This window comes from Rattus norvegicus, chromosome 19 (assembly GCF_036323735.1).
Source record: "Rattus norvegicus strain BN/NHsdMcwi chromosome 19, GRCr8, whole genome shotgun sequence".
Lineage (NCBI taxonomy): Eukaryota > Metazoa > Chordata > Mammalia > Rodentia > Muridae > Rattus > Rattus norvegicus.
The window spans coordinates 32338112-32348738 of NC_086037.1; positions in this window are offsets into that span (position 1 = coordinate 32338112).

Here is a 10627-nt window from a genome sequence, read left to right on the forward strand (position 1 = left end):
GGCTGAGAACTAATTAGCTGGTAATTAAGATCAGATGATGCTAAATGAAGTCCACTGTCCACGGAAGTCTTATTACCATGCATTGTAGAGCTGAGGGGATCTTCAGGCCGGTCATAGTGAACAGTGTTACAAAAATAGTGGATTTAGAAAAAACAAAATAAAACAAAACAAAACAACACCGTGGCGGTTGGTTGTACTCGGGAGGCAGAAGCAGGTGAACCTCTGTGAGTTCCTAGCCTGTCTGGTTTACATAGCGAGCTCCAGGTATTCATTTGTCACACACACAGTAAGCAAGTATATATATACATATATATGTATATATATATAATATATATATTAAAGTGGATTGTTTTTAAATGGTGGATTATTTAATGCATGTATGCCTCTTCTATTTCTTCTTTAAATGAGACACCAGACACTCGAGCAAACAAGGGATCCACGTAAGAACACCGCAAAATCCCTGTCACACTCACAGCACTGCACACCAAAGAGAACAAGACAAAGCAGACGCAGTACCAGTGTGGAGTGGGGAGGTGGCCAGGAAGGGCTACTCCTAGCTGAGGAACTACCTGCCACGTCCAAGAATAGCGGGGACATAAGTTGGGGCCCAAGGGAGGGGGGGAGAGGGAGAGAGGGAGAGAGGGAGAGAGGGAGAGAGGGAGAGAGGGAGAGAGAGAGAGAGAGAGAGAGAGAGAGAGAGAGAGAGAGAGAGAGAGAGAGAACCAGCAGGAAGTTGGATAAGTAGGATCTGGGAGGATCTGGGTGGTGAATATATTAAATACATTCTTGGAAATTCATATATTTATATTTACATATATACACACTTGTTTCTATATATGTATAACACACACATATAAGAGAGAGAGAGAGAGAGAGAGAGAGAGAGAGAGAGAGAGAGAGAGAAAGGGTCTTCCTATGTAGACCTTGGCTGACTTGAAATTTATGACATAGATCAAGATGGCCTTGAACTTGAGACCTGAGATTAAAGGAGTGCATCCCACACCCAGCTTTAGAGAATTTATAAACACATTTCTTTCTTTCTTTCTTTTTTATTTCTTTTTTTTTAAAGATTTATTCATTTATTATATATAAGTATGCTGTAGCTGTCTTCAGACACACCAGAAGAGGGCATCAGATCTCTTTACAGATGGTTGTGAGCCACCATGTGGTTGCTGGGAATTGAACTCTGGAAGAGTAGTCGGTCAGGTGCTCTTAACCACTGAGCCATCTCTCCAGCCCCTCTTTTTTTTTTTTTTTTCTTAAAAAAAAAAAAAAAACAAACAACTCTGCCCGTTTCCAGTTTGTATTGAATGTAATATCCAAACACTTTGCTATTCTGAGAATAGACCCCCAGGGCCTGAAGCATGCTAGGCAAGTACTCTACCCCTGAGCTACATACCTGCCTCATGTTAACACACTTTACATGTATATGCAATACACATATACTCATTTAGCATGATACAAATCAGTTCTTCACTACCAAGTACGGTATTGTAAACTATTGCCTATTTACTGGACGGGCCCCAAGAAGCAGAAGGGGAGGGTGGTAGACACACAAGGTGCTAAGTTACATGGGAAACTTCTTTTAAGACTGCCAGTTCTTCCTGTGGCATTTGGCGATCGTGTCAGCCGTGGAGTATTTGAAAAGTCTAAACCATGCCTCCTGCCACCCCACCCTGCAATCGGTTCAGTCACCCCACGCTTCCTCCACCTGTGGACTCTGCCCTGGGGTAATTCGCTCCACGTGAACATGAAAGGCAGAGGTGGGTGGAAGGAGAGACCTTCAGGTAATCAATGCCTAGAAGGGCGAAAGGTAGACAGTTATAGGTGTGTCACAGAGGGGCCAGCCTCAGCTTGCTCATTGCCTGGTATAGCCAGGGTGAAAGTCATCTGGTCAGAGGAGCCTACCAGCCTGTGGGGGAAGACAAGTGGCAGGTGAATTCCTGTTCTTTCACTTTCAAATACCTCTGAGTCACTTCCACTGCCCCTGCTCAGTCCTTACATGAGCTCTCTCCTCTCTGCCATGTCCTGGTGCGTGTCTGGACAAAGTCTTCAACTATAGCCTCACTCCTGGAGAAGTCTGATGCCTGGCATGACCTAATAGGGTTAGAATACCCAGGATTTCCCCTGGAAGCTCTCCTACACTTTCCTATTCTACTAACCATGGTGTTTTGGAAACTGCAGCTATCAACAAGGTGTTCCTCTTAGGCTGTGGCCTCTCTGGGGGACGGCAAATGTTGACAGGTAGTATAATTCAATAATAGTAAGAATAGAGCCAAGCATAGAATCTCATAATTCTAACCCCAGCAGTTGGGAGGTGGGTACAAGACAAGGAGGTAGCTTTGGTTACAAGAGACCTTATCACAAAACAAGAACCCCACAATCACCAAACAGAAACACTAACAACGTTTCAGAAGATTTATTTTTATTTACGTGTGTGTCACATATGAGCAAAACTGGAGTCTTTCAGCAAGGTAGCTTGTGCGTGTGTGTGTCAAAGGATGGATTGATCAGGACCCAAACCCAGCTGATGAGCCCTGTCAGGCAAGATGGCCTCTGTCTCTGATTTTTGGTGGAGGTACTAAGAACCAATCATCCCATTGATGAAAATTCTACAGTCTGGTGAGAATGGCTAATCGGACAGGGGAAGGGGAAGCTCAGAAACTCTGGACACGTGTCAGAGGGGCCTACTATCTTTAGTAGGAACAAAGAACCTTCTACATTTCTCACACATATGTATGTGTGTCTGTGTGAATGTATGCCGCATTGTGTGGCTGCTATCAGAAGCCAGAGGAGGGCTTTTGATCCCTTGGGGCTAGAGTTAGTTATTGGAGGCTCTGCACCACGTGATCTGGGTGTTGGAAACAAACTTTGGGTCCTCCGGTCCACTTCACAGCAAGTGCTAACCGTTGAGCCATCTCTCTAGCTCTAATAGCTTTATATTTGAGACACGGAGAACTTTAAATTACTGACTTAATTTAACCCTCACAATAATCCTACACAGTAGGCACTACTGTTTTTCTCATACTAGCAGTGAAGAAACTAAGATTTGTAACGTTGAGGTAACTGCGCGGCTCAGATTTGACTCCGGAGAACCTGCACAGATCAGCTTCTGGCACGCACAGGAGACCGAGGGAACAGGCACTCACAGGAGACCGAGGAAACAGGTGCACACAGGAGACAGGAATGAACAGGCGCGGACAGGAGACAGGAAGGAACAAGCGTTCGCTCACAGGAGACAGGGAACAGGCACACACAGGAAACAGGGGAACAGGCGGGCACAGGAGACAGGAGGGAACAGGCGCACACAGGAGAGAGGGAACAGGCACGCTCTTTCCCGGCTCCTTGTTCTCATCCTCATTCCCTGCAGATGATTTTGTTACATTTTGCTTTTTAAAAATAAGTTCGGGGCTGGGGATTTAGCTCAGTGGTAGAGCGCTTACCTAGGAAGCGCAAGGCCCTGGGTTCGGTCCCCAGCTCCGAAAAAAAGAACCAAAAAATAAATAAATAAATAAATAAGTTCATTGTGTTCTGAGATGTTACCTAATTTTTATGTAAGAAACAATGTGTCTCATAAGCTGAGGGGGAAATAGTATCCACAGTGGAAAAATATAGTAATAGAGACCCTGTGGACACAGGCAGGATGACATCAGGACCTGGTAGAAGGAAGTTTAGAGAAAAAGGCAGGGATGCCAATGAGACCAAGGAGACATGGATTGGGTACCCAGGAAGGATGCTTAGCCTTGTGAGACGGGCAATGCTGTATTTATAAATAGCCGTGACATGCCTGGACATCTTCTGGTCTGGGGTTGTGATACTTAATATCAATTTGACAGAACCTAGAATCAAGGAGCCAAGCCCAGGAAGAACAGCACGCTTAGATTAGGTTGAAGTGAAAAGATCCATCTTAACTATGGGCAGCTCTGATACAGGGGTTCTGGAGTGGCTGAAAAGGAGAAAGTGAACTACACATCAGCATGCATCTCTCGCCTTCTGGATTATGGTTAGGATGGGACTAGCTGCCACACCCTCCCATCATACATTGCCCGCCATGATGGACTGTATCCTTGATTTGTGAGTCCAAATAAAACCCTTCCTTCCTTAAATTGCGGTAGTCATAGAAACAAGACAAGTTACTGACACAGATGCTGGACCTGCAAAGACTTTCCCGTTTAACTTAGTTACATTTATTTATTGCATGTGTACACATGAACATACATGATATGTATGTGGAAACCAGAAGTCGATATGTGGGAGCTCTCCTACCATGTGGATCCCAGGGACCAAACTCAGGTCATTGGGCTTGGCTGGATCAGATCACAAACTGCATCCCCTTTAAAAAATGATTTTCCTTTCATAGGTTATAAGGTCCGACAGCAGGCTGTCACTGACGTTTCTTCATCGGTTCAACCCTAAGGTCTCAGGAAACGGTTATTTCTAGCACATTCTACAGATGAGAAAACTGACTGAGATGTTAAGCAGGGGCTGAAGGTAAGAGGTATAACTTAGAAGTGACCTTCAATCCCATGTGCACTTCACAGGACTATTCTAGGTTCTAGGTCAGGAATTACTCTCTCTCCTTTTCCCTTCCCTTCCCTCTCTCCCTCCCTCTCCATCACTCCTTCTCTCCCCCTTCCTCCTCCTCCTCTTCCACTTCCTCCTCCTCCTTCTGCTTTTTCTTCTTCCCCCTCCTCCCTTTCCTCTTCTCACTCCTTCTCTCCCTCCTTTTCCTCCCCTTCTTCTTTCTTTTCCCCCTTCTCTTCTTCTGCCATTGGTGCTGTTGTTTTGGGGTGAATTATTTACTTTTCTTGTTGGTGGAGTAAAATACACCTGAGGAAAGCAACGTAAGGAAGGGTTAGCTTGTCTCACCGTTTAAGGTGGTTTTGACCGAGGGACGCTGCCCTGCTCAGTAGCAGAAATGGAGTTGGTGGATCAGGAAGTTTATTATGTCGATGGGCTCTGTGGAGTTGCCTCTGCAACTGGGCAAACTGCACGAGGCTTTCCGGTCCGAGGGCTTCCCAGCATCATTCCCAGTGATGGCGCTGTTGGTGGGCTTATCTTTCCATCAGCCTTAGGGGATCCCGAGACTGAGATCAAAGGAGAAATTCCTTTCTTGTGGTCAGACATGTTTCCAGAAGCAGATAAGGAGTGGGATGTCATGATATCTCTCTCCTGTCTGTAAAACGGGATAATTGCTGACAGCTGTTTTTACCAGATAACCGTGAGTAGTAGTTTTTCTCCAGATGGTCTCTGTACGTCTGTTTCCGCCCTTTCTTCTGTCCCGACTTCACTTCCTCTTTTAGGGACATCATGGCAGCAGGGCTGTGAGGTAGCTAGTTGCGTTGTAGCCACGGTCAGGAAGCAGACAAAGGTGAATGGCTATGCTCAGCTAGTTTCTGCTTTTTCCCTTCCTGATCAGTGTGAGATGCCTGCTCCTCTGATTGCACTGTTCCCAGTCAGAGTACCTCTTCCTTTCCTTGGCTAATCCTGTCTGGACATACCATTGCAGATTACCCAGCTGGGATTATAAACCCAATGAAAAATAAACCAGGAGTTCGAGGCTGACCCAAGGCCTCACATGAGCCAGGCAAGAAAACCACAGCTGAGCGTTTTTTGTATTTTTGAGACAGGGTCTTCTAAGCTGTTCAGGCAGGCCCTGCATTTGGGATCTTCCTGCCTCAGGCTCCCGAGAGGAGCAGGTGGCATCACAGGACTAGAGGACAGAATCATCCCTGGCAGGCTCTAGGAAGGAATTTCTCCCTTCCTCTTCTTCTATAGCCCCTTTCCCTCTTTCCCTCTTCCCCTCCCTCCTTTCATTCCTTCCTGTTGTTTGAAGACAAACAAGGTCTTCTTTTTTAGCCGCTGCTGGCTTGACAGTCACTGAGTAGACCAGGCCAACTTTGAGCTCTCAGCAATCCTCCTGCCTCTGCCTCCTAAGTGCTGGGTTTATAGACATGCACCACCAAGCTGGCTTTTGTCTTGATTAGTTTTCTTCATACTCAGGCTCCCCTTGTGCTCTGTCACTGAGCTGTATCCCCATGTGTCTTTTTACTGTTAGACGTCCATAGTTCTCAGAGGACGAATACCCAGTGTTCTATTTTAGCCTGGACGTCTTATCCTTTTCCTGCCTAACCAACGGTCCATTCTTATAGGACCAACATAAACATTCCTGTCCTCTTTTCCATGGTGACTTATCTTTTCCATGTTAAAATGCCTCCTATATTCTGTGATGCAGTAGACTTTTCTGGAAGGATGTGGTCTCCCCTAACAGTCCATGACACCGAGAACAGGACCCAAGTGGATTTGCTAGATGTCTAGTGTCCCTCCCCACAGCTACAGACCATTCTTCTGTGTCCTTCAGGCTGATGATCTCTGCGTCCTGAGGGCTGACCTCAACAGGGAATAATGGTTTCTATGCCTGCTGGCTTCCAGCTAAGTTTGGCCTGAGGAAGCCCCAGGGGAGAAGGAAGACAGAAGAACTCTAGCCTGGGCATGAACTCAGCTGCTGTCCTGACCTCCAGTCATGGTGCAGGGTGATTCTCTGCATCAAGCTGCTTCTGCCTCCAGCTCCAGGCCTCCTCCAGAGCGACGTGTTCAGGATCTGTGAGCTACACAGTCCCTAAAATCAAACCTTGGACAGTTGTGTTAAAAACAGAGCTAAGGGCTGTAGCTCAGTTTAGCATTCACACAGAAAAAGAAAGTACTGAGTAAATAAAAATGGAGATGGAGCAGGGAGTAGAAGTAGATTATAATCCTAGTTCTCAGAACCTGAGGCAGGAAGAGGCGAGTTCAAGGCTCGCACTAAAGTCCTAGGAGGGCAGGATGGTGCATTTTCATAATCCCCGTGCTGCAGAGGCAGAGGCAGAGGCAGAGGCAGAGGGTGAGGGGGTTCTTACAAGTTTGAGATGAGCCTGGCCTACACGGTTCTAAGTGAGTTTCAAGAGCCGGGAGTCTCACAATGGAAAAGAGGCATTTGTAAACAGGAAAAGAGTTCTCATTATAAACCAGAGGATCTGGCACCACTAACACTCCCCCTCTTCCAGAACCTAAAGACAACGTCTGTTAAGCAAGTTCCTCTTGTGATGGCCAGCCAGCCAGCACTGCAGAGAACTACTCTGTGGTTAGTGTGTGTTCATAAGAAACTGCCCAATGTTTTCCCAAGTGCCTTAGCCCTTTGGGTTACTAGTGGTACAGCCATAGCCTCATCCTATTATGATATTGTTGGTATATCCCTCTCCTCTCCTGTCCTCTCCCCTCCCCTCCCCTCCCCTCCCCTCCCCTCCCCTCCCCTCCCCTCCTCTCCTCTCCCCTCCCCTCCCCTCCCCTCCTCTCCTCTCCCCTCCCCTCCTCTCCTCTCCTCTCCTCCCCTCTCTTTTCTTCTCCTCCTCCTCCTCCTTCTCCTTCTTCTTCCTCTCTCTCTCTCTCTCTCTCTCTCTCTCTCTCTCTCTCTCTCCCCCGAAGATATTGATAAAGGACAAATCCTGAGATGTTTTAAATTTATTACAAAGGCTCGAGGGGGCGGGAAAGGGATAAAAGGAGTTACTCAGCAGCTGCTGTGGAGTAAGCCAATAAAGAGCCTGTTTATGTGGAAATCTTGACATAAAAGCCATCGCACCCAACCACCAGGACCACAGCACCCTGTTTATGTATAACCTTTCCTGACTGTCAACCTCAAGCAGTCCAGAGCCCACAATATCCTCTTCTTCTTCCACCTCTCTATCATGGATGATAAAACCCAGAGTCTTGCATAGACCGGGCAAGAAACCAACCATGGGGACTTCTGAGCTGCAGGCCTTGCCCTTGGGGTTTCTTGCTACATAGCCCAAGTTGGTTTGGAACTCAAAAATCCCTCTGCCTTAGCTGCCCGAGTACCAGGGTTCGAGGCACGGACCACTACTCCCGGCTAGGAAGCAGGTTGAGGCTGAAAGCATTCTAATGTGTCTTGCTCATATCCCATCCCCCAGCTATTGGCTGAACCATTGGCTCAACCCGATGGCTGTTTGGCGATGTCCCCAGTGCCAGGCCAGCTAACAGACTAGCAGATGATCATCTCCATCAGAGGCAAATCCATATCTGGAAGAGGTTCATGTGGCACAGGACGCAAACGTTAATCCTCACTTAAAGTGCTACGGTCTTGGGTTTCGCCAGAACCTTTGAATGAAAATAAATGGTCCCAAGTAACCAGGCGTGCCAAGATTTTTTAACGCTGTTTACTTGGTCAAGGGTCCTGTCTATTCCTCCCTGCAAGGCACCTAAACATCCAACGTCTTACCTCAGTGAGGTCCGTGCTGCCTGCTTCTTGGGATCACCTGTGATCGTTATTAGAGAGAGGTTCATTGGCCTGCGATTCCAGTTTCCAAATGAAGGTTTGCCTTAAATGGAGTCCCCTCTTCTACCCTGTCCCTGTTTTGGCATATGTATATGGCAGAGTAAACAGAGAACATCACGTGTCTTCCTGTCACTCTGCCAACTGCCAAGACGCTGGCTCAAAGCAAGGTGACATACAGGGAAGCTTTGCCACATTCCTTCAGATCAGTGAAGTTGCAGGCCCAGAGACGGAGAAAGCAATTGCCTGGAAGGAGCAGAAGGGCCTGGGTGGGAGATCTGGGATTCAGAGGTAGCGAGTCTAGAGTTTGTAGAAGTGAGCTGCTCAAGTTCATGATCTCAAACCTGGAGCAACCGACCTGACCACTGTTACAGGCTTGACTTTGACTCTAGGGGAGAATTAACATGGGGTTTCCTCATAGGACTGTGTGTGGGGGTGGGGTTGTGAGGAATATTGGGAACATTTCTGTAAGGCATCCAAGGGGAGCATCCATCTGCCCTCCACACTGCATTAGAGCTGAAATCACTCTTGGTGGCCAGACGAGGGGTCAGCCAAGAATCTTAGTAGATTTCTCGTTCTCCGTAAGCAGCTTCATGAGCTCGATTATCTTCCTTCCGGCTTCCTGGGAGTTGGGTCAGAAACATGAAGCCCCGAGGCGGGAGATGCAGCCTAGTGGTGGACTGTTTACCGCCTTTTCCAGCTGAGTTCCTAGAACCCTCTCTGAGGCTCACAACCACCCAGAATTCCAGTTCCAGGCTGCATGTGGTATATGCAGGCAAAACACTCATGGACATAAAATTAAAATTACAAACAAATGGGAGACAATGGTTATGATGCCCTCGTTACAGTTAGGAAAACAAAGAGGGGTGGTTAGACAATAAACCAGTAGACTGCAAAGCTCGGGAACCCTGGACTCCTGACACGATCGCTAGCCTACTGACTCCACTCACCGACAGCTTCAAAAACCTGTGCCCACCCATGTTAGCTGCTCTTCTCGTCCCTGTGAGAAGATGCTTGACAGAAGCAACATGCAGAAGACTGAGTGGAGTTAGTCTGTCTCTCGGTCTCAGTGCTTTGAGGTGGGGAAGTCATGGGGTTTGTGATGGAAGATATATTTGGTAGAGGCCCCTCATATCTTGTGTAGACCAAGCAGTGCAGCGCAGGAATGGAAGCAGGATTGGCTCTAACCTTAAGGCCCACATCTTCCAGGGAGGCCCTGAAGCCCAAAGATTCCATAATCTCCCCAAACAGGTCATCAGCTGGGACTGGGTACTCACGAGCCAGTTTGGGATATTTCACATTTAATTAATAATGCTGCGCACCAGGTTGGGGATTTAGCTCAGTGGAAGAGCGCTTGCCTAGCAAGCGCAAGGCCCTGGGTTCGGTCCCCAGCTCCGAAAAAAAGAAAAAAAAAATGCTGCGCACCCCAGATTAATAAAGCAATGACAAGCTGGGGGTGTTGCTCAGCGTGAGGAGCTTTACCCAGCATGCAAGAGGGTGAGCCACCCTCAGAACCCCAAAAAAACCAAGCAAGCAAGCCAACAGACTCTCTTGAGTTTGTTCAGACAGCTGCTTAGCCTAAGACATCTGTGGCAGCATGTGAGTTTGGCCTGATGGGAGGAGCTTTGAAATCTAGATCTAGCAAAGTTGTAAAGAGAGGGAGCCATGTTCTGTGGTGCTGCTGGGAGGTTGGGCTGGGGAAGCCTGCTTACGGAGGCTCCATGTTAAAGAGTGAAACCAGAGACGGGTTTAGCGCCCAGCTCCGTTAGTTTGCGGTCATTAGTAACTACCTCAGATAGACTATTCCACCTTGCTGTGCCTCTGTGTTTCCATCTGTTAAATGGATTGTTGAATGCTCTAATATTCAATTAGATACTAGAGCTACATGTCGGAATTACAGACCCGAGAAGAATGTGAAGTTTGCTTGGCACAGAGCCCTACCCCGTTATATGTTTGGGTAACCCTGGGAATCCATGGTCGCAGATATACTAGAATAGTATGGCCTCCAAGCAGGGGAATCTTTGAAGCCCAGGACTGGATGTGCCCTGGGACAAGAAGGGAGGCCACACCTTGTTGTATGGTAACTGCTGTTTCTGTGAAGGAATAAGCTAATGTTTACCTGTAACTAGGTGGTGGGGGAGGTGGTGATCTATAAAGATATTAAGGACTGCAGGAAGTCCCACAAAGAAAAGAAGTGGGGCAGAGAGCTTGAATTTGCCCAGTTAGCTGCAAGGGCAGTGTTCCAAGTCCTGCCTCCCTCCCAGAGGTGGCCAAGGGGTGTTTCCTGTGGCCATAGAAACC